At 42.6% G+C, this 25,636-nt stretch overlaps 2 long non-coding RNA genes across 3 annotated transcripts; one reads left to right on the top strand and one right to left on the bottom strand.

Annotated features, from left to right (window-relative positions):
* The first annotated feature begins 17,735 nt into the window (after nt 1-17,735).
* On the top strand, nt 17,736-21,984 carry LOC118299502. Its single transcript, XR_007031718.1, has 3 exons — nt 17,736-17,845; nt 18,805-19,237; nt 19,951-21,984. It is a non-coding gene; the product is annotated as an uncharacterized LOC118299502 (long non-coding RNA).
* Nucleotides 21,985-22,674: 690 nt separating this feature from the next.
* LOC118299609 lies at nt 22,675-25,561 on the bottom strand. Of its 2 annotated transcripts, none has more exons than XR_004789901.2 (3): nt 24,567-25,561; nt 23,423-24,066; nt 22,675-23,282 (listed from the first exon to the last, which is right to left on the bottom strand). It is a non-coding gene; the product is annotated as an uncharacterized LOC118299609 (long non-coding RNA). The 2 variants fall into 2 exon arrangements; XR_004789902.2 differs by having other exon boundaries at nt 22,675-23,279.
* Between the last annotated feature and the right edge of the window lie 75 nt (nt 25,562-25,636).

Here is a 25,636-nt window from a genome sequence, read left to right as displayed (position 1 = left end):
CCTCGTTCTGATGTGGCTCACTGAACTACTTGGTGGTAGCCTGTCAGGTTTTAAAACTATCTTGCTAGTTTCTCCTCTGGCTGCTTGACTTTCTAGTTTTGAATGTTCTCCACTTTTCCCAGTCTCTGCTTCCCTGTTGCTGCCTCCATCTGTTCCAATGTGGGGCCCTGACTCATCTCTGGTACTGTCACCATCACCAACATCCAGTTCATTATCACTGCAAACATTGTCATTTATCTATGGCTCCTGAACAGCTGGGACAGTGTTATCAATGGACACTTGAAGGGGTTCTGAAGGTATATGCTCTCTCTCTAAAGAGTTTTCTGGGGAAGCAGTCTCTGCCACCCAGCTGGCAGTGCGTTCTGACCGGTCAAACTCAGACTTTTATACATTAGATGAAAGGGAGCGTACCTAGTCGACTCATGAACCGTGCAGTTATAAGCAAAGGTTAGCGTCTGCAACATCTGTGGCCATCTTTGCTCATCCCTGGGGGGTAAAGCCCTGATCATGTTCCCTAAGGTTCTGTTGAACCTTGCGGTGTGACCATTCCCCATGGGATGGTAAGGTGTTGTTCTTGATTTTTTGACACCAGCAATCTGCAACAGCTCTTGAATCAACTAGCTTTCAAAATTCGCACCCTGGTCGGAATGGATCCTCTGTGGGTACCCATAGACACAAAATTACCTATCCCACAGCTGCTGCGCGATTTGTTTTGCTGACTGGTCAGAGCATTTGAAGGCCTGGGCCATTTTAGTGAAATGGTCTGTCACAACAAGCACATCCACACTGTTTCCCTTGGAATCCCCTGCAGACCACAAATCCAAGCAGACCAGCTTCAATGGGCTTGTGGTTTTGATGCTTTCAAGCTGGGCTCTCCCCTCTGGTTCCAGTGTCTTGCTGACAACACAGCACTTGCAGCATTTCACATGTTCTCTGACATCGCGCTCCATATCAGCCTGAATCTGAGTGAACTGACCGAGTGAGAGTCTGACCAGGTACAAGGTCCTACTCTGACCCTGGTGGCCAGCATCATCATGGATGCCGTGCAGAACATGACTGACCAAGGAGGAGGGTGCCACGTACTCATGACGTTTTATTCCACTTACAGCAGGGCTATTCAATTAAGAAATAAAGAAATTACAACAACATACTGAAGGAGTCAACATATTCTATTTTGTAAATGCAGAACAACATATGCACTAAGACACATAGGCCCAAGGCATTGTTACATTCAAATTGCAATACAATGTTGAAAGATCAGAGACACAGACAATTAGAGAAATTCAATTCAATTCAATTCAATTCAATTTTATTTGTATAGCGCCATATCACAACATACATTGTCTCAAGGCACTTTACATAGTGAGGTCAATATTACAATATTACAGGGAAAACCCAACAAATCCCACAATGAGCAAAGCACTTGGCGACGGTGGAGAGAAAAAACTCCCTTTTAACAGGAAGAAATCTCTGACAGAACCAGACTCAGTTGTGGGCGGTCATCTGTCTCGACCGGTTGGGGTGAGGAGAGAGAGGAGGAAGAGAGGAGAGGTGGGCAGAAAGAGGGTGGGAGGAGAGACAGTAGGAGAGAAGAGAGAGAGAGGACAGTTGTACAACCGCCGCTGTAATCTCTACCAGACTGATACTTATAATTAAAAATACAATTATGTTGTTGTCATTATATAGTGATGATATTAATATTAATATTAATAATAGCAATAATAATAATGACGGGTTTGGGTCCTGCAGCTCTGGGGTCAGAGATACACTAGGAGAGATAGAAAACACAAACAGGGTTAGTGACATGTACTGTAAACATATCGGGGGATGGGGGGGTAGTATAACAGTTGCTTTAATTTCTACCAGACTGATACTTATAATTAGTGAAAACTGATACTTATAAATACAATGATGTTATTAATAATAATGATAGTAATAATAATAATGACGGGTTTGGATCCTGCAGATCTGGGGTCAGATCTACTAGGGGAGAGAGAAAACAGAGTTAGTGACATGTAATGTAGATACATGGGGGCAGAGAGAGAGAGAGAGAGAGAGAGAGAGAGATTGAAAAGGTGGGAGAAGGAGAGAGATATAAAGGGAGAGAAAGAGGGAGAAGGAGAGAACGGGAGAGGGAGAAAGATGCTCATGATATAAGTTCCCCCAGCAGTCTAGGCTTATAACAGCATAATAAAGAAATGGTTTATTAACCACCTGAGCAGTTCTAACTATAAGCTTTATCAAAAAGGAAGGTTTTAAGTTTAACTTTAAATGTAGATAGGGTATCTGCATCCCTGACACAAACTGGGAGCTGGTTCCAGAGGAGAGGAGCCTGGTGGCTGAAGGCTCTGCCTCCCATTCTACTTTTACAGACTCTGGGAACCACAAGTAATCCTGCATTTACAGAGCGAAGTGATCTATTGGGATAATATGAAACTAGGAGCTCTGTAAGATATGATGGAGCTTGATTATTAAGGGCTTTGTATGTTAGGAGCAGTATTTTGAATTCTATTCTAAATTTTACAGGAAGCCAATGCAGAGATTCTAACACTGGAGAAATATGATCTCTTTTTCTAGTTCCTGTCAGAACTCGAGCTGCGGCATTTTGGATTAGCTGGAGGCTTTTCACAGACTTATTGGGGCATCCTAGCAGTAATGAATTACAGTAGTCCAGTCTAGAAGTAACAAAAGCATGGACTAGTTTTTCAGCATCCTTTTGAGAGAGGATGTTTCTAATGTTCTTGATATTGCGCAGGTGAAAGAAGGCTGTCCTAGAGACTTGTTTTATGTGTGAGTCAAAGGACATGTCCTGGTCAAAGGTAACTCCAAGGTTTCTCACAGTAGAGCTGGAGGCCAAGGTAATGCCATCCAAAGTAACTAAATGATCAGATAATGTTTCTCTGAGGTGTTTAGGGCCGAGTATAATGACCTCAGTTTTTTCTGAGTTTAGAAGTAAAAAATTATAAGTCATCCAGGCCTTTATGTCTTTAAGACAATCCAGAAGTTTGTCGACCTGATTAGTTTCATCTGGCTTTATAGATAAATACAGCTGGGTATCATCAGCGTAGCAATGGAAATTGATGCGGCGTTTTCTTATAATATTGCCTAAAGGAAGTATATATAGAGTGAAAAGTATCGGTCCCAGTACAGAACCTTGTGGTACTCCATGTCTCACTTTTGTATGCATGGAAGATTTGTTATTAACGTTAACAAACTGAAATCTATCAGATAAGTAGGACTTAAACCATTCTAGTGCTGTTCCTTTAATCCCAATGTGTTCTAGTCTCTGTAACAGAATTTTGTGATCGATGGTATCAAATGCAGCACTAAGATCTAAAAGGACGAGAATAGAAACATATCCACTGTCTGAGGCCATGAGAAGGTCGTTGGTAACCTTCAGTAGTGCTGTTTCTGTACTATGATGTTTTCTAAAACCTGACTGAAAGTCTTCAAGCAGACTATTCCTGTGTAAATAGTCACATAACTGGTTAGCAACAGTTTTTTCAAGGATTTTAGAGATAAAGGGGAGGTTTGATATGGGTCTCTAGTTACCTAAGATATCTGGGTCCAGAGTTGGTTTTTTGAGCAGAGGTTTAACTACTGCCACCTTAAAGGCCTTTGGTACATAGCCTGTCAATATAGATAAATTGATCTGATCTAATATGGAATTATTAATTAAAGATAATACATCCTTAAATAGCCTTGATGGAATAGGATCTAAAAGACAGGTTGATGACTTGGATGAAGTGACAAGTGAAGTCAGCTCAGCCAGATCTATAGGGGAGAAGCATTCTAAATAAAAATTAGGCGATACTATTGGTTCAGAACCTACAGTACTGGACCATGTGCCATTAGTGGGAAGAAGCTGGTAAATTTTTTCTCTGATGGTAATAATCTTATTAGTAAAGAAACTCATGAAATCATTGCTACTTAGAGTTGGAGGAATAGACTGTTCAGTAGAGCTTTTACTCTCAGTCAGCCTGGCTACAGTGCTGAAGAGGAACCTGGGGTTGTTTTTATTTTCCTCTATTAGTGAAGAAAAATAATTGGTTCTGGCATTTCGGAGGGCTTTCTTATATGTAATTAAACTATTTTTCCAGTCTAGGTGAGAATCATCTAGACTATTGGAACGCCACTTCCTTTCTAACCTACGTGACGTCTGTTTTAAAGCGCGTGTCTGTGCATTAAACCATGGAGCTATCCTCCTCTGTTTGACTGTCTTCTTTTTCAGAGGGGCGACAGTGTCAAGTGTGGAACGTAGTGAGGCTGCTGCACTATCAACAACATCATCAATTTGTATGGGAGTAAAGTTTTGATAACGATCCTGCACTGTATCGACACATGGCAGTAGAGTAAATAACAAAGGAACTGTTTCTTTGAATTTACTAACAGAGTTTTCTGATAGACACCTGCTGTAATAGAACTTTTCTCCAAATTCAGTAAAGTTAATAATGGAGAATTCAAATGTAACTAAGTAGTGATCGGACAGAGGGTTTTGAGGAAATACTATAAGATTGTCAATGTCTATGCCATAGGTCAGAACGAGGTCGAGGGTGTGATTAAAACAGTGAGTGGGTTTGTTTACATGTTGAGTAAAACCAATTGAGTCTATGAGCGAATTAAAGGCAGAACTAAGACTGTCGTTGGCAACATCCACATGAACGTTGAAGTCACCCACTATAATAACTTTATCTGTGCTAAGCACCAACTCAGATAAAAAGTCTGAAAATTCAGATAAAAATTCAGAGTAAGGGCCTGGTGGTCGATAAACAACGACTACAATAACTGGTTTTTGACAATTCCAGCTAGGGTGAAGGAGGCTAAGAGTTAGGCTTTCAAATGAGTTAAAACTATGGTTAAGTCGAGCGTTAAGCAATAAGTCTGCTTGGTAGATTGCTGCTACTCCTCCTCCTCGTCCTGTGGTCCGAGGAATATGAGTATTATTATAAGAGGGAGGTGTTGATTCATTTAAACTAACATATTCTTCTGGCTGTAGCCAGGTTTCAGTCATACAGAATAAATCAACGTGCTGATCAGTTATCAGATCATTCACTAACAAAGATTTAGATGGGAGTGACCTAATATTAAATAATCCACATTTTATTGTTCTATTGTTAGGTTCATTTATAGGCTTTGTGTTGATCTTTATGAGATTTTGTGAATTACACCTCTTTTATTTCCCTTTGGATTAGATAGTTGAAGTGGTCGTGGGGCAGAAACAGTTTCTATGGGGTTTGACAGTTTCTATGGGGTTTAACAGTTTCTATGGGGTTTGGGGGAAATGCAATTAACTAACTAACAGAAAACATCCACTTAATTGCACATAACTGTACCAACACAACTTTACAGTTCATTATCCTCAATTGACAATGAGGAGGTACATTTCAGTGTTGCAAGCAAAGAGGGAAATAATTATCAGAAACATCAAACTGTCCCCCTTCTCCACTGGCTAAAAACAGAAATGCAGCTAATTGCTAACTAAATACAACTCACACTTTTTTCCTTCCAAAAAAATAAAATAGACTACCCCATAAATCCACACATGGACTACTACTGTACTCACTTTTGTCCATTTTAAACATAAATCAGACACCTTAACAATCAGTCTAGGTCAGCCATATCACAGATATTTAAGATTGCACTAATTTGAGTGACAGGCAACATCAAATGTATCTCCACCAACAAAAATAAAACTAGTCCAAGCAGATCCTCACGAAAACTTTCCCCATCAACAAATCGCACATAGAAGCACAGCTGTGCAACATCACTGTTATCAGTCGACTTATCCACGGCTAAAGACATCACCTCGGCCTTCCTCAGCTTGTCCAAAAGCATCTCAAAAACGTCCAATGCAAGGGATCGACTCTCCTCATATTTGTCAGAAATTGGAATTTGCTTGATCGAATCGACAATGCTTTTTCGGGTTATCTCATCTGTTACTACCTCCTCAATGGATGCCAGCATACACTCCTTGACTGTCTCTGAGTCTGTGGGAGACTGATTGGTCATGTGTGGTCCCCCAAAATATATGTCTGGCCCGAAACAGGTAGATATTCTACCTGTTTAGCCACCAGTGTTTAAAAGGGTGCATACCGCCTCCTACTGCGCGATCGAATATACAATTAACCATAATAATTTGCTGTATGAGACTACCCATATGTAATAACTACACTTCACTCCAAGGGCCGGTACAAAATTCCTCAGGGGCCGGACGCAGCCCTGGGGCCGCCAATTCAATAGCCCGGACTTAGAGAATCCCTACACACCCTATACAGGATGCCATCAAGTATTTTCAGCTTCTCCCACTGTTCCAGGATTTTAAGCACCTTTAATGACAGTCCAGCTCTCTCTCTTCTTGACGGCCATCTCCCATGGGTGACAAACGGCATGACGCTTGACAGCGTGGCATCTGTTCTCTGTTTATCCTGAAGCTCTTGGAGTGAGAAGACAGGGAGAGCACTCACACCTAGTGGTACTAGTTTTTCCAAGTCTTGAGCGAACCAAGGGACCACCCTTTGTTTTGAACCCTGGTCCCACTCAACATGGCCCGCCAAGACTGCAGACACCTCACCATCGGTCAGAGAACGATGTTCCAAGTCTCCTGGTGAAAGTGGGCACTCAACACTCTGGTGGTTGGCACTAACTCTAAACACCTCCTGGACCATACCCTCTTGAACTTGTTGCGACTCCTCCAGCAGTACCTGATATGGCTCCTTCATGAGCCTCTGGCAAACACAGCTTTGGACAAAGGGATGCTGAGTACATCAGCAACAATGTTCTTAGGACCAGGTATGTACTTGATGCTGAAATTATATGGTGACAACTTGGATACCCATTTTTGCTCACAAGCGTAGAGTTTGGTTTTTCTGAGGATGTAGGTTAGGGATTATTGTCCGTCCCAACCGTGAATGTGTGTCCCTTTAACCAATGGCTAAATTTGTCACAAGCAAACCACTTCAATGCCAAAAACTCTAGGCGGTGTGCAGGATAGTTGCTCTGAGCACGGGTGAGTGCCTTGCTGGCAAAGTCGATAGGGCGCGCCTTACATTCACACTCTAGAACCTGAGATAATACAGCACCCAAGCCATCCTGCAAAGCATTCGTAGACAGAATGAATGGTCGGCTGTCAGGGTGTTCAAGTATGACGGACTCCAGGAGGGCTGTTTTCAACTGTTTGAATGAGCTGTGATGTTCCTCTATCCAATAACTTGGGTGTAAATTTTTGAATACAGGAGCACCCCGTGCATTTCCTCTCTTCCCTTTCGGTGCAGCGGTCAGTTCAAACAGTGGCTTGGCTATACGGGAAAAGTTGTGTATAAACTGCTGATAGTACATGACCATGCCCAATGACTTGATCTTCTGAGACAGTGTAACGCCATCCTCCATCCTAAGATTAGTCTCCATCATCAAAGCAATGGCATGCACCTTATCAGGGTCAGATGACACACCAGTTTCATCCACAATGTGTCGCAAAAATTTCACACTTCCCCTGACCAGCTGACATTTTTTGGGGGCCAGCTTCAATCCGTGAGTACGCAGCCTGTCGAAAACTGTCTCAAGCCTCCTGAGGGCTTTGGCTTCGTTAAGGGCATACACAAGCAAATCGTCCAAGTAGCAGAGTAGGGTCAAAAAGTTCTAGTCACCAAATATCCCCATCATTAGGTGCATGAAGCTTGCAGGGCTATTGCATAAGCCCTGAGAAAGTCTGTTGAACTCTTAGAGCCACATATGTGTGGTGAAGGCTGTCAACTTTTGTCTTCCTCTGCCATGGCGATGTTATAAAAGCCAGAGGTGGGATCCATGGCGCTGAATATGGCGCTACCTCCCAGAGCTGCCAGACAGTCTGATTGGTGAGGCAAAGGATGTGCATCCTTGATTGTCCGCGCATTCAACCAACGATAATCCACACATATCCTTAGATACCCATTATTTTTCCACACAAGCACTAGTGGGGATGCCCACTCAATGTTGGTTTTAAGAATGATTTCACGTTCCTCCATCTCTGTAAGAACCTGCCGGAATATGTGGTACTGTGCTGGTGGAACACGGCGGTATGGGAGTCTGATTGGCCATTAGTCAGACAGATGGATATGGTGCACTAAATCCTTAGCCAGTCCACAATCAAGCTTATTCCTTGAGAAGACGTCCTCATACTTGTGGATCAGTTGCAGTCGTTGGGACTTCCAGTGGTCTGACACCTCACATGAATCAATATCCAGATCATCTAATGTAATGTAGGCTTTCATGAAAACTGGAACAAGGAGGGGGGATGATATGGCATTGTATCACCCTTCCATCTGTTGATGCCCGCCAACATGCTAAGAAACTGTATTATCTCAGGTGCATTTTCAGAATCAGGTTTACTCCGAACTTGCCAGAAGTGAGGAGACTCTTTGAACTGCTTTAAGAGGTGTTTAATGACATTTTCTTTCTGTCCAGGAACCACTAAGGCCGGTACACTGAATCTGCAACCATAAACTTCCATCTTCACGTGGTAGATGCATTTGGGCTTGACATGGATTCCACCACAGCCAACAAGCACAATATCAGTGTGGACACTGCTGGGTTCTGATGCTGATCCAACATTCTTAAGCAACTGTTCTGTCATGAGTGCATCATGGCAGCCCTCCTCTCCCCTTTTGTGTCATTGTTTGTTTTCCCCTGTGTGTATCTTGCATGTTTCTCCCCTGCTCTGTGTCTGTCTGTGTGTTGGTGGGCGTGGCTTCTCTCTGCAGTTGGCGACAGGTGGAGATCATCACTAATCATTCCCCACAGTATAAGAAGAGCGGTACCTTTGTTGTGATCCTGGCTCCCGGAGCCAGTATCTAGTAGCGCTTGCAATGAAATTTTATCATCCACCTGTGCGTTGGTGTAAAACATACTGTCAGCCTTATCAAGTTTGGTTATTTTCTGGAACAGGACAACAACACCAGGTGGGGCAGATTTAAGGCTTTCTGCATATACAGATTACATGTCTTCATTGGATTTGAGTGGTCTCATTGCCACTCACACTGTCCCCTCCCAAGTGCGAGTGACTTAGTTTCCCTGGACAGGCGAACCGCCATCGTGCTGGGCAGAGGCTTTAGGACAGTCTTTCTCCTGATGTCCCACTTCTAGGCAACCTAGAGATCCCCTTTCTCTCATACAGTGTGTTCGCGTCCAGTGAGAACCATTACCACAGACTTGGCATGGGGTGAATTGAGCTGAGGGGGAAAACTGGGGTTTAGCAGTGTGAGCAGGCTGGCTGGTGCGCTCTAGCACTCTCTCTAACATACTTAGCACCTGCTCCAAAGCACTTTTGCCTGAGGATAGCTGCTTCACTTGGTTTGGTTGGATTGGTTGGGGTTCACTTGGCCGTGTTCACTTGGGTATAGTCAGTTACTGGTTCTGGAGAACTAATGGCTGCTACCGCAGTAGCTACCTGGAGGGCATGTGCTCTGGTGGTGTTAGTGTTTAATCTCTTCACATGGCACTCTCTTTGATGTTCATCAATAGCTTCCTGCAGCTCTGTGAGTGACCACTTGCTTATGGGCTTACACTTGAAAACACAGGTGAGGCCAGGATCAGGACAATTTCTAATGAACATCATGGCTATTTCTGCATCCATATTATCCATTTTGCTCCCCTGGAGCTGCAAATGTCTGTCAGCTGCTTCGGCGGCTGTATTCAGCCAGACCCAAAAATGTACTGGTGCCTCCTTTGCTGTTGGCTGGGTTGCGTAGAAATCGGCTAGTGGTAATCAAGACCCAGGCCCCTGGCTAAAATAGCGTCTCAATATGCTATAGATCGTTTCAGGGTTAACAGCTGTGCCAGATGGTGAACTGCTTTTCAATCCTACTTTGACAATGCTTTTCGCCCTCTGACAGTGTTACAGATTTCACAGAAAAGTATGTGTGTTGATATGTGACGTTTTGCAGAGTTAATGTGTTATTCTGAGTGTCTGTATTTATACAGAGTACCAGCAACCACTTCAGCAGGTAACAGGATCCATAGGCCTATCAACTTGGCATCCCAGATGTCAGAGCTCACAGCTGAACCTCGGCGATCGGCGGCGGCTGACCAATGGATCCGGGTCAAGGCACCAGTTTTATGTAACGGCTGTAGTATGGCCGCTCAAGCTCAGAAAGACACCACTCAGACCAGGATTCAGGATCTGTGCATTTAATCCTATGGAAGTAGCAAGGGACATGGTCAACATACACAGGCTGTCAGGCACTCTCCCTCAGTCTCCAGCACAAAATCGCTCAAAGTTTTGCCAGGAAGGTGCAAATGCGTCACTACAGCATCATTGTGCGCCGTTAATTAAATGTGAGCAACATATTGACACAGCTACAGTTACATAGGTTTAAAACAATGAGGTAGGTAATTATATAGAATCAAATGTACGGTGGGTATTAACACATGAAAATCATGAATCATCAAGTCATGAAGTCCCTTTTTCTCCTGGATGGAGTCAGGCTGAAACTCCAAAGTTATCGAGGTACGCCTAGAGTCATAGATGTAGTCAAAATGGGTTATGTGTGTTTCAAGATCTTTAGACAGGGGCATAAAACATATTTTTGCCCATCTGAGATTGGAACATAATGTACTGTAAACTGCACTTCATATTGTTTCCAGTGTGCTCAGGCTGGGTGCCATCGTTGATTTAATCACATTCTTTAGGAGACACCAACTGGTGCAGTCGAATTTGACGTTGGAACATAAAACAGAGTTTGTTCACTGACTTGATTCACACAGTGTGTTTTTCCTTTTTTTTATACAAATACAAATATTTTCTACCAATAGAAATATTTGTTTCTCTTGGACATTTATTTATTTTATCTACAAACCTATCTGTTATTGTCACTGTACAAGCTCAAAATCTTATGGACCAGCATTTGAGCCAATCCTGTCCTCTCTGCGACAACATGTATGCGGCCTTGCAGAGCCACTTGATGCGGCTGCATTTTGTCAGGAACACAGGGGAGAGGGGGATCCTTCTCCGGCTGGCCACCGGACGTACAAATATCCGGCAGGAGCCTTGTGCAGTCTTGGGCTGCAGGTATCGCAGCTCAAGACTGGACAAACACCTCACTGATGGCCACAGCGAGCAGACTCAGGCCCACATCGAGAGTCACCTGGAGGAGGCCAGGAGGAGGAAGGTCCTGAGTCTGCTCACTGCACTGCGGGCAACCACAACCAGGTGGGTGCTACACATTTTCTGTGAAGTCCTTTGAGTGTCTATGATGAAGCTCTATATACATGTAATATTATTCATTTTTATTCTCAGTATCCCAATGGTGTCCACACTGGACGTGGACAAGGATGAGGAGGTCAGGATGGAAGGGACTCCAGTCCCGGAGGACGAGGTGGAGGAGACTGGTTGCCCCAACCCCAACTGCTAGGAGCAGCTGGCCTCCTTCTCCAGGGCCAATAAAGTCCTAGTGAAAACATCCAAGCCCTGGAGAATGAGCTGGCCACCAGCCGCAGGCAGTGCCACCTGACCGGCTCAGCTGGAACTGTGAGTCATTTTATTATTACTTTTAATTATATAATTTTATAATGAATTATAATTACATAATTATAATTTCTTTCTTTGTGTTTGACATCAAAGCTTAGAGAGACCAATAGAGGCCCTGCTCCGGCCCCTGCTCCTGCACCGCTCCCGAACCGGTTCCGGCTCCGGCTCCCGGACTTGTTCCGGCTCCAGCTCATGCATCGGGTCTCAGACCGGCAGAGCAGGGCCATGAGGCGCCATTTCTCTGGAGGCTGTGGCGGCCCCCATGTGTACTTCATCCTCCACCTCTGCTCGGGCTACAGGAGGAGAAGGTGGACTTTGGTCCTGAGTCTTGAGACTGTAGTTAAACACCTGTACTTTAAAGACGCAGTCTGTAATCTGTGACACCACACCTCACTCAATGTTTGTTTTGGTGTCTGTGCTTCCTCAACAGATGCCAGCAAAGAAACCCGGCCGATGCCACAGGGCATGGCAGCCGGTGGCAGGTCTGCACGGAGGAGGGAGGCCTCCAGGCAATTCCAAACAGCTATTCTCCATTGTCAACCATCTTCTCAAACCACAATCCCCCCCTCCTACAGGCACCACAGAAGAGCAGTGCAATCACTTCATGGATTTTTTCACTTCAACGATTGCACATATTCGCTCTGCCCTTTCTGGTCCTCCCACCCAAACTGTTCCCCGAACATATGCCATCTCACAACCCCTAAACTGCTTTCCTGTGGTTTCATCAGAAGAGGTGCAGAACATTATCAGGAAGATGAAACCCTCCACATGTGCCCTGGACCCTCTCCCAACCTCTCTGGTAAAAACCCATATCACTGTCTTAAGTCCCCTGATCACCCCTGTTATAAATCACTCTCTCCAAACTGGTCACGTCCCCCCCGTCTTAAAGAAAGCCATAATCAGACCACTGCTCAAATAACACCCTCGAACCAGAAGTCCTATCAAACTACAGGCCCATCTCCAATCACCCCTTCATATCCAAAGTACTTGAGAAAGCAGTTGCCACCCACCTTCAAAACCACCACAAACTTAACAACCTCTACGAAAAATTCCAGTCCGGTTTCCGCTCCGCCCACAGCACAGACACTGCACTCGTAAAAGTTACAAACGACCTCCGGATGCCATCCGACGCTGGCTCTCCCTCCCTCCTCATCCTTCTGGACCTATCTGCTGCATTTGACACAGTTGACAATGACATTCTATTAAACCGGCAGCCTCACCACTGGACTCACTGACACTGCCCTCAATTGGTTCCAGTCATACCTCACAAACCAGACAGAATACATCTCCCTGGGTCCCTCCAAATCAAACCCACACAGTCACTTGTGTCCCCTAGGGGTCAGTCCTTCGCCTCATCCTCTTCATCCTCTACCTCATCCCCCTTGGTCAGGTCATCAGCCGCCATGGACTTTCATTCCACCGCCATCCCCATCAAAACTCACCATGTGTCTGGAAGAGATAAAGTTATGGATAGAGCACAACTTCCTCCAACTCAACAGCTCCAAAACCGAAGCCATCCTGGTCGGCACTTCTCACCAGACCAAATCATCACCCATAACCAGCATCACCTTTTCTGGCTCCAATATCCCTCTCTCATCAGCAGTCACAAATCTTGGAGTAAAAATGGACCCCCAACTTACTTTTGAATCCCATTTCGACCACCTCTGCAATACTTCCTTCTATCACCTCTGCAACATTTCCAAACTCCGCCCCATTCTCTCCCTCTCAGATGTCGAAAAACTGGTCCATGCCTTTATATCCTCCAGACTGGACTACTGTAACGCACTTCTCACCGGGATCCCTAGCAAGAGCCTGCAGAGGCTCCAATACATCCAAAACTCTGCAGCTAGGATCCTGATGAGAGTGCGCAAACATGAGCACATTATCCCCATCCTCCACTCACTCCACTGGCTTCCCGTTTCCACCAGGATTGGTTTCCCTCCTCACACACCAATGTATCCATGGATATGCCCCCCTCTACCTCAAAAAACTTCTAAAACCAAAAAACACAACACCCTCCGCTCCACTCACTCAAACCTCCTACACTTACCCAGAACCAGACTTAAGACCATGGGACATAGGGCCTTCTGTGCTGCTGCCCCACGCCTGTGGAATGCCCTTCCTGACACCTTGAGGGCACCACAATCCACCGACTGTTTTAAAAAAGGTCTTAAGACATTTCTTTTTAGCAAAACTTTTGGTTCCCCCTCTTAGATGTTTTTAAAATTATTTTTATTTTTAACAACACTGCTTTTAACCTGTAGCCCTTGAGATCTTTTGATGAAAAGGGCACTATAAATAATACATTTATTTTTATTTATTTATTTAAAAGAAAGGCTGAGAGTTACCAGTTAATAAGTATGGCAACAGCACTGCATCAATAATGTTAATGACTTTTCAAATATCATTTCAAATGTTCATTGCAATGCAATCCCTTGATGGGGAAATATATTATCAGTGCCACAGAAATTGCGACGAGCAGCAGCATCACCTTGCAAAAGTCAGTCGTACTAGAAGAAGCAAGCCATATATTTGTGGAGTTTCACGCCAGTGCGATCGGGGCTCACTGTGGAGTGGAAACTAACTATGCACGCAATCATTAAACGCTGTTACTGGCCTTGTATGAAAGCAGACATCACAAAATGGGTAAGTACATTATTTCTAAATATTTAAGTGGATCTGTGGAAATATTTAAATATTTCATACCTGACTGTTCTCAATTGTTTTATTCTGTTAGATTTCCCAGTGTGATGCCTGTCAAAAAAAGAGGGCCACAATAAAGGAGAGAACTCAGTATAAACTGATAGAGGTGAATTATGTTTTTAAATTTTACATATTTAACATGGAATTCTTAGCTGATGTTATGCTTTGGTTTGCATTTAAGGTGTCAGAGCCATTTGAACTTGTTGGGATGGACTTTGTTGGGAATTTGAAGTGCTCCAAAAATGGAAACGTATACATTTGTGTCATGGTGGACTACTTCACTAAATGGCTAGAGGTCTATCCCCTCAAAAGTAAAAAGGCTGAGGGAGTTACAGAGTGTTTGATGGATTTTTTCTATAAGTATGGTGCATCTAAACGAATCCTGACGGACCGGGCTAAAGAATTCGTCAATAAAGTAAGCTGAATTCTGAGACGGGATTATTATTGTATTATTGGAAACAACTCTAGGAAATCAATTTGGTGTTACAGAACAATGTGTGTTCATTTTCTTATCCAATGCATATTCTCGATCAACCTGGACTTGTGTTCAAAGCTTGGTATTGCCAGAAGGCTCTGTGCACCATACCACCCGCAAACAAATGGCTTGGTGGAAAAGCTTAATGGCACCATTCAAGGGTGAAAATACACTTATATATCATGTGTGTTTGTTTTATGTATGTTTGTATATATGTGTGTGTGTGTGTGTGTGTGTGTGTGTGTGTGTGTGTATGTACTGTATATATGTGATTTTAATTTGTATTCACTTTCAGGGCTTTGAAAAAAATGTTGCAGGACTATCCAAGCGACTGAGAAAATTATATCATACCTACAGTGTTTGGACTGCGCACCAAAAACAAATAACCACAAAATATTCTCCATATTTCCTGATGTATGGAAGGGAGGCTCGTTATCCCTCTGAAATTCCAGACAAGTGGCAGGTATGATTGCATTTTACTGCAGTAGGGGCTGCTTTGGCAACCATATCTCTTTCTCTGCTGTAATATACTCATGTTAATTTATCTACACCAATGTTACAGATAAGTGATGAAAACCTCAACACCCTAATTCAAAATGAGGAAGTATGCAGCCGAATAACAAACCTCAAAGATGTGCATGCTAAAGTGGACGTCAATATTGCACAGGGACAACAGAGGGTGCGGAAGAGGAAGTTGTCGAAGGGGGAGGATGACAGCTTTGTGGTTGGGGACAAAGTGTTGCAGAAAAATATTTAACAGGAACAAAGAAAGGGAGGGAAATTAGAAGCTCATTTATTGGGACCATTCACAATTATCAACATTGATGGAAAAAGTGCTGACCTAAAAACACCAAGAGGAAACACTATGGAAAATATCAACATTGATCATCTAAAGAAATGTGGAACGTGGAACCACAACCACGCATTCCAGCAAAATGGATTGGCACCACGTCCACTCCTCCTCTGGCACTGCAGCCGAGCTCCTCGATGTGTCCCGGGGTTCCCCAATCCCCCACATTCTCACAGAGTCCTTATCCTCAACTCTCAAGTCATGCAACACAATTGCCTTTAATCCCTCAATTCCAGTGACCCCAGATGAATGTAAGTATAGATGTCAATACAATTTAATTTCAGTGACAAGATACTGAAAGACATCTGCATTCACACAGGAGTATTTCATATGCCGCAGTAGGACTTGGGGGAACATTTGCAAATTTCATGATGCATTCAATTACAAACTAAGCTTCTGTGAAGAACTCTGTAATCTAATTCTCAGTAATAGCTGACATCTGGTCAGATAGAAGGCAAGTTGTGCTGTGGAGCAAAGTAGGGCAATACAAAATATTCACTGCAGACCTGCAAAATCTGGGCCCCGGAAGGGAGGTCGAGAGTGAGGCAAATGCATGCAATAAGTCTTTTCATTTACATGCTGATAATTAATCCTCTCTACATGACTTCTCGTACATTGTGATGGTCATTTATCCAAAGGAGAAGCGGGCACTTTACATCGACCCCTCTGGTGAAACCCCTAACCACATTACAAAATGCAAGGATATGCCAAGGCAAGTTTCATAAATCAGTAGTGATGTCATTAAAGGTTCTTGGTTACAAATAACAACAATATTCTGCTATTCCACAGAGCGTTCATGAGACACAAAGGCCTCCATATCTCACGTTGGACTTGTGATCAAATAAGTCCTCTCCCCCTCTTTCTACCCACCTCTCCTCTCTCCCCCATTTCTCTCCTCCTACCCCAACCAGTCGAGACAGATGGCCGCACACACTTAGTCTGGTTCTGCTTGAGACTTCTTCCTGTTAAAGGATTTTTTTCTCTCCCCAGTCGCCAAGTGCTCGCTCATTGTGGAAACTGTTGGGTTTCTCTGTAATATAGTGAGGTCTCGAACCATACTATGTAAAGTGCTTGGAGATTATTTCTTTATGTAATTTGGCGCTATACAAAAAAATTGAATTGAAATATTCATTGATTATTGTTTACACATTGTGGGCTCAGTAAAGTGATCCTCTGTAAGGGGATTGAATCCTTTGGGATTTTTTTTTTTCTCTGTAATGCCTTTTCTTACAATAAATGCTTGACAACTGATAAGTTATGATTGTATTTTTGGTCATTGAGTATGGTGTAAAGCTCTTAAATAACATGGTATTGACGAGCACGTGATGGGAAATTTTGAGGTCTGAGTGGTGCGTCTGTATTTTACTATCCAATATAGTTACACAAAAGGAAGTAGAGTGACAGTAAAGTCCATGCCCTCAGTTCTGCCTTTATTTTCCTCTTCCTGTGGCTCAGCATAAGCAAGTAATGATTTAGCGTGTTTTGACAGTATAAAGTCTGAGTTAGATCGTTACAGTTTACAAGTATTTATTTCTGTCAGTGTTCTGTCGTGTGCTGCTGTAATGGGGTTGTAAATGTGGCCATCGCCGAGAAAACAATCTTGGAGCCGAGGGGTAAGGAGTTGATTCAGGTGAATCCAAATCAAACTGTTCCCCGGAGGATGACATCATCTATCAATATGTGACAGACACCAGTTATTGGTAAGAGCTGGCGTGGCTCACGATGAGTGTCGCAGACTTTGTCCTGTGGTGACATCGAATCCAGCTCCATGCAATCTTTTTTATTTTTTTATTTTCTTCACTTTAATTTTTCATCGTTGGCTGTTAATTAGATCTTCCTTAAACAATCATTTTCACCGCAGTACCGGAAAACATCTGCAGGGAACCAGTTAAATCGAAAACCAGTGGGGCCATAACACCGGCCCTGATACCTGTATCACACATTGTAAAATGGTGTGTGTTAATGTGGCACAATAAGTCAGATGAAGCTCATTGATTATAATCCTTTCTTTGTTGTACTTTAAGTGAAGAGGGAGTTTGACATGTCTCCATATGTTGATGTGTGTTTATGGGGAGAACGTGATGATTGTTGTTCAAAGAAAAGGCTCATGTTATTCATTGCCTGTGTCACTGTCAAGACGTAGTTACCAGAAGACGCCAGCAGGTGTCAGTGGCGCTACTTGAGCACCATTTGCGCAGGGAGAGTTACAGGGAAATATCGCGAGAGTATGTCAGAGGACGAAAATCCCGTGTGCGTGCTAAAAACGGAGAATGCTGTAGCGGCTGTCAACCGGAAGTGATATTGTTGCACTTTGCAGGTGAGCTGGTGAGGCGATGTTAGTTCGTGGATTGAAAACAAAGATTGCACTGTACTGTGACACTGTGTTCAGTTTGGAAAGTGTTCATGAGCGACGTACCGCATTAACTGTGTTGGTTAGCCAGTTAGCAGCTAACGTGACGCTCACGGCCGCCATGTTGGTGGAGGAGGAGCGCGGGGCATTGACCATGACAATGAGCCCGCGCTGCTCATATTCATGTTCTGTGTTACTGGTGGTGACCGGTTATGAATGTTGATGTAGACTATCATGATGTTATCGACATGGGAGTTCATATCAAATGTCCATGTGACATGGGAGTTCAAATCAAATGTCCATGTGACATGGGAGTTTCAAAGTCAAAGTGTATTTCATCATTTCAGCATTGTAGATCATGGAACATTGAATCGATATTTCATTCCATGCAGTTGTTTAGTTCATCCCTTAAGAGTCAATGGGACATATTACACAGAATTTGAGATTGGTGTCATATTTTATTTCATGCATTTGTGGTACTTAGTTATTCAGAGTACGTGCCGAAAACAGAAAATGCTGTGTAGCGAGTGACGACTCTCGACCTCAAGTTCTGTTTTTGCACTTTGCAGAAACCAGTTCATGAAATGTGTTGCACCAGATTGAGCTTGTGCGACGTCATTCATGTCATTTATACTTGTTATATGATTTAACTTGGTCAAAGAGTAAGAATAAAAAAGATACTGTTTGACAATGTCATAATCAGGTTAGAAAGATGTCCATTCTTATCTGGACAAAACCACAAGATGAATCTATAAATTTAGGTAAATATATAAAAAAAAAACATGTTGCTCAGTGCACGAGTTCTGTGTCTCTATGACAACTGTCGACAAACTGAAGAATTTCGTGAACGGTGTTTGTATCTAAGGGTGCATTTTTTGGCTTAATACATTAAACTTTGACGTTGTCTCTGTCTCTCTGGTTCTCAGACGCATTAGGTAAACTCAACCGTGTTGACCTGGCAGGAAGTGAGCGTCAGTCTGAGACTGGTGCTCCTGGCGAACGACTGCACAATGCCTCCCAAGATCAACCTTTCCCTCTCGCCTTGGGTAACGTCATCTCTACCCCGGTGGACGGACGCTCCAAGCACATCCCCGACCGGGACTCGGAGCTGATGAGGCTGCTGCAGGACTATCTGGGAGGAAACATGTGCACCTTGAGGATCTCCTGTCTTTCCCCTCGCAGACAACCACTATGAAGAGAGCCTGAGCATGCTGCGCCATACCAACGGATCCAAGAGCATCCAGAACAGACCTCCCATCACCGAGGACCCCAAGGACCCTCTGCTCAGAGAAGATCAGGAGGAGATCAGGAAGTCGTGGGCCCTCATCTTTGGCCAGCTGGACACTGTTAACCTGTCAGGTAAGTGACATGTTTTTTAGCCAGATATTGCCAAAGGGTTTAAATGTAAGATGTTTAATAATAGGAATGTTGAAAACAAAGCTGCATGAGGACATCCAAGCTTTCTAATCTGGAGAAGGCCTGAGCCAGCAGGGGGAGTACTCTCCCAAAGAATGACAAGAGAAAATGGTCTGCACACAGCAAAGAACCATGGAAATAGGTTACATATCAGTTTCAGTGATAGTCTTTCTGTCAAGTAGCACACGCGTCTCAATCCTCCTGACAAAGTCTGAGCAAACACAAGGAGTTTGTATTGGTATTACATTGATTAAACAGTGTAGTGTTTGTTGTGAGACTTATATGAATAAAAAATGTGTGCAATTAGAAAGAAAGAGGAGAAGTATTCACAATTTAACCATTTATTACACACAATATGATAAATTTAAACACCACACAAAAATTCCTAAAAGCTAAACACCACACAATAAAACAATCAAAACATCACACAATCTCAAAATCACACAAAAATCCCTAAAAGCTAAACACCACACAATAAAACAATCAAAAGAACACAAGAACAATCCTAAAAAAATCCCTAACAATATTTTTTTGGGAGAAATCTAAGCCTCCTCACCCTAATCTTTTGCCTTGGTCTTCTTTTTGTCTGGGAGCAACTTAAACAGACTTATGATTACTCTGCACTCCCCAATCGACTGCCTCCTTTTTTTGTTCAGGGTGCCCTCCATCTCATCCTGTGGCTGTGGTTCAGCTGAGGAAGATGAGTGGGCTGTATTTTCATCTTCGGTTGTTGTGGTGCTGCTGCTGCTGCTACCGCCGCCTTCCATCTCCTCCTCCTCATCTTCCTTCTCCTGCTCCTGCTGCTGGTCTTTCTCTCCTGTGGTGCCCTGTTGGAGACTCTGGCTCACCAGGGCCCTGACCTCCTCTGCAAGGAATGTAAAACAAAGCTGCATGAGGACATTCAAGCTTTCTAATCTGGAGAAGGCCTGAGCCAGCAGGGGGAGTACTCTCCCAAAGAATGACAAGAGAAAATGGTCTGCACACAGCAAAGAACCATGGAAATAGGTTACATATCAGTTTCAGTGATCGTCTTTCTGTCAAGTAGCACACGCGTCTTAATCCTCCTGACAAAGTCTGAGCAAACACTGGAAATTCCAGTGATTGGTGTTTGATTATATTCTGTTGTTGTGACCCATCCTGGTCACTGACACTGCTGTGCAATGTACATTGGTACCCATAAAATAGGAACCGTTTTTGATTGAAGTCCTCCTCCAGTTCGTCTGATGAAAAGAGAAATAAAACAAAGCACTCAGCATAATGTGTTATGTTAGCAAGCAGAGTTGGCCAGCTGGAGTGCGTCACAGCACACTTTAAAAGTGCCCATTTAAACATTAAATGTAAGAAAACGCATTAAACACGATGAACGGTGAGATTAACACACTGTGCTAAGAGATATGAAGAGTTTTGATAGATAATAGCAAAGGAAAAACAGTAGGAATAGTTAATTCGGGTGGATGGAGTGCGTAATGGTTAAGTGCGTCAGAGCGCACATTCAAACTGCCCAAAAGATAATAAATTCAAACATTCACATCTCTCCCATTACATGGACCATTATCAAATCAGTTTTCAACAAACATTATTCAAAACATTACACATTAAATCATAAACATGTCAAGGTTTCATACTTACATCTACCAGTCAGTCTGCCAGAAGTCCCAGTTTGTGTACCTCTCCACCTGGATTTTTAAGGGCTTCATCCCCCATGCTCTAAGACCCTCCACCAATCACAACACACATCACCTGCATGCAGCATGCCTGCTACAGCGGCCAGCCAGTCAGAGTGTACAACCAATTAACGATCAAGCACAACATGGTTAGGAATTACACTTGTTCCGATTTTATTGATATGTACACCATGTGTTCTGTATGAGGAGAGGATGACATCGTTAAATTTTCATATGTTTTGAACATTCCATTGCAGAGATATTCTTTTTTATTTTTGCTGTCTTTAAAAATGGATATAGTGAAAAATTGACTCGTTCCGATCTTATTCATTTTTACAGCATTTACTCACCAATGAAAAAGGGTGTCGAAAAAAAAACAACAACCTTCTAGCTAACTGTCTGTGATTGGACCTTGGTGGACAGAGGTCATATCTCCTAAGTGCTTGTGTTTTTTGGGCTGGAATTGCAATATTTTGGTCACTGCCAACCTTGATGGCCCCGTTGTCCATTGGCAATGCACTTCACACACTTAATTTTTTTTCTCCCTTTTTTTCATGGTAGTACCTTGATTATAGCACTTTGAGATTGATTTTAGCAATGCAAAGTCCTCTTTAAATGAAATGTATTATTATTATTATTATTATTATTATTACCTCCAATGGTGTCCAATGGCAATGACTTGCCATTGTCCAATTGGGATACCCGAATCCCAGCTCTAAGGTATTTGAAGTGGACAAAAGTCGTCCACTTTAAAAAATTAAAATACATTTGTATTGGACCTGGGGTTTGAGTTTGAGTTTATTTATTTAAAACAGGGACAATACATATTAATGAACATATACATGTAAATATGCAAGATTATAGCCAACGGCTAATTTCCATCTTTAGTCCCTTCGGCAGGTTGATGTCAACAACATAGGATAGTAAAATCAATAAAACAACAGTAACAACAAATAGAATAGTTAGCCTTCATGGCCAGTATGAATAGGAGGAGTAATTACAGAGAGAGAAAACACAATGGGACAGCGTGTCCAATGGCAATGCTTGTGTCCAATGGCAATACCCCCACTGGTGTCCAATCGCCATAACTGGGGGACCAGGGTTACATTAGTAACCATGGCGTCCAATGGCAATACTTTGCACCTGACCGGCTCTGTACTTTCACCAATTTTGGCACACATCCACTTAAACACAGACAATGGCAACATTTCAGTCTTGGTTTTACTGGATCTCAGTGCTGCATTCGGCACAGTTGATCACAACATATTACTAGACCGGCTTGAAAACTGGAAAAATGTGAAGTTCCCCAAGGCTCCATTGTGGCACCTCTTCTGTACAACATCTACATGCTCCCACTGAAATCAATGACTGGATGCAATAGAATTTTTTCAAATAAACAAAGAAAACACTGAAATAATTGTTTTCTGAGCTGAACAAGAAAAACTTGTCCATGCATTCATCTTCAGCAAGTTCGACTACTGTAACAGTGTCCTTACAGTTCTTCCTAAAAATTCAATCAGACAGCTGCAGTTAATTCAGACCGCTGCAGCTCGAGTCCTCACTGAGACCAAAAGGAAACATCATATTATTTTAGTCCTCTTTACACTGGCTTCCTGTTTGTCAAAGAATTGACTTCAAAATACTACTGTCTGTTTACAAAGCACTGAATGGTTTTGGGCCAAAATGCATTTCTGATCTTCTGCTTTGCTATGAACCATCAGCAGGACAGCTGCAACTCTAAGTTCTTTTAAAACCAGACTTGAGACTTCCCCATTTGCCGCTGCCTCTGAGTAAATAAACTTTCTTTCACTGCACTGTAACTTTTATCACCTCTCATTTTCTACTTTAACATGTTTTTATTTTCTCTTTTAATTGTTGTATTTTAATGTAATTTATATGTTTCTTCCCAATGCTTTTAATGTTTTATGTAAAGCATTTTGAATTGTCTTGTTCTTGAAATGTGCTATACAAATAAATTTGCCTTGCCTAAAACCAGTGTTTCAGCTGGTAACATTTCACCCTGGTGAACCAATCAGTCATCTCATCCAATGTTTTGGTGCCCCTGAGCATGTCTGTGTGTCCCATTCATTGACTAGTCTGTGGCCGTCAGTCATAGTCTAATTTGTTGCGTCACAGACTTGTAACAAATCGAAAATATTTTTACAGTTCTCAGAGCATCATAAAAGGTCTGTTAAGATGAGATAAGTGCACTGCTTCTCACGTTGTACGTGCGCTCCTCAAAATTATGTTTGGAGCAGGCTGTTTGCTTGGTCTGCGGTGTTGCTGGTTGCATTCTCCTTTTTTTGACTGCAAAAAGTGACCTGCTGATTTTCAGAGCAATCGATCAGAGCACGGATACCATAATAACTTTAATGCAAGACAGTCTTGTTACAGAAAACTGCATGTGCATCCATTACAACCAACAGATATATAAAAAAAAAAATAATGGAGAGTAGCAGCGTACTGAGGAGAGATCAGATCTGTGCGTCACTGTCTGTGTCGAAGCATGTCCGGTGCAGTGGACGTCGCCAGCTCTCACTGCTCGTCTGCAGCAGAGGCGCTCAGAGTCAGACCTGCTCCGATGTGCAGAGAGTGAACCGGTCGAAAATTCTGGTTGCCACAAGTGCAACAAATGTTTGCAAGTAAAGACAGTAAAACACCAAGTGATCTGTCGGAACATCTAGTGAAGGTTAAAGTGAAAGTACACTCTTCTTCTGCTCATCCAAGACCAGATCTGTTATTTTTTAAATACATTTTATTTTTATTCAATATATTTTTATATTCTTTTCTGATGTATATCAATGGTGGTGATCATCATGCTTATCCATACAAACAATTTGTTTATCATTAAAGTCTTTACTGCAGCAAAACATTTTTTACAAGAGCACAAAGTTCTTAGAGATGTAGCCTCCTAAATTCCTGTCAAAGTTCACCAGATTGATGGATTTAACTTTAAAATGTACGAACATTTTCTTCCGGTGGGGCCATGCCCCTGGAACCCCCCTAGAGGGTCTGACATCCACCCACCATGGTCTCTCAAGATTTCATGAGAAACACTGCATGCATTACTGAATTCAGTTGGCTAACAGCACTCGGCTTAGGTATCTTCTAGGGAAAAGAAAAACAAAGAAAACAGTGGATCAAAGTCGGCATGCAGACAAAGCAGATGGGAATATTTCTTTCACAAGCCACATTGAAATATGTAAAACAGAAGGTTTCTGCCAACCCAACTCCTGCGGACAATGCAACGCTAAATTAGGCATTACGGTAAGAGCCGTAACTTTCACTCAGTCTTGATGTTCTGATGTGGTATTCAAACTAAAATCTCTTGGAAAATTTATGTCAGAAATCATTCCCCTTAAATTCAGATAGGAATGCAGGAAGCAGATTTATTGATTAGAAGGTTAAATAAATTCATTTCTCTGGTAGCCTTCCACAACAGTGATATAATTCAAGTCCTCTTGCATTGTGTTTTTAGACAACATGATTTTCTTTGGCCTTGCACTTAAAAGTCTGGGGACGTCAGATTTTACAGGGACTGGAGGAATATTTTTCTCATGTGATATTATTTTATAACAACAAAACAGATGACAAAAACATTGGGATACCCTTTTATGCAGATTACTGGCCAGTATGGAGGTTGAACCATGACTTTGGCATCATCAGCACCACACTCTAACCATTTTTGACACAGTTTAACTGAGCGGAAGCAGAACACCAGCCTCAGTCTGGCTTTAATGTTGCACTTCCACAAGGTCGCAACATCAACTGTGAAAAATGCAATATTTGTTTTGCATTTTGTCTCTTCGACATTTGGTTTCAGCTATTAAAAAAATCAGCAATCGACATTTGACTGCTATTTTTATTCCACCTGATTCCACCAATATAAACAGGGAGAGAAAACTGACGTTGAAAAGATTAAAAACTTGTAAAAAGGTTAAAAAAAATTGGTTAATCTGCTACACTCGGTAAACACATGAAAAACATTCTCAGCCAAACTAACCCTGGTTAGTGCTCGGTGAGTCACCATAATAATACTAATAATAACGACGGAGGCATGGATAAAACAATATTGTCAAATAAATAATAGACATTTGATTTAGCCTGTGGATCAGGTCAACTGTATCAAATCCTGCGTTAAGTTCCAATAACACCAAAACTGACGTTCCAGCATCTGCAGCCATTAAAATGTAATTTGAGACTTTAAGGAGCTGTTACAGAGGACTGTAGTTTGCAGAAGCCGGACTCATAATTTAGTCAGGTGCTTTTCAATGGCCCCCTCCACAATTTAGGAGAGGAAAGGTAGTTTAGAGATGTTTTTTTGGATGGGAGGAGTCCAGGTTTGGTTTCTTGAGTAGGGGTTGGATAATGGCTTGTTTGAAGTAGCTGGGGACACATCCTGATAAAAGGCAGCGGTTTATGATATTGACTCTATAGAGAGGTTGGAAGGACAACTAAAGGGCTAGAGGAGGATGTCATTTGTGTAAAAATGGCCATGCCACTATGCACCCTGTTCTGTTCTTTAGATGTAATAGTATTTCTGAGTTATGAGACAGTGATCTGCTGACTACAGCTGTAAGCATTTTACATATCAAACTTGTGTAAGGATCAAAGGTATACATTCCTGTGATCTGGAATACACAATGCTGTGATCTAGCACACCCACTCCTGAGATCAA

The sequence above is a fragment of the Scophthalmus maximus genome, chromosome 11, assembly GCF_022379125.1.
Source record: "Scophthalmus maximus strain ysfricsl-2021 chromosome 11, ASM2237912v1, whole genome shotgun sequence".
NCBI classification, from domain to species: Eukaryota; Metazoa; Chordata; class Actinopteri; order Pleuronectiformes; family Scophthalmidae; genus Scophthalmus; species Scophthalmus maximus.
The sequence above is the reverse complement of the archived record's forward strand: the minus strand, read 5'-3'. Positions and strand labels throughout refer to the sequence as shown.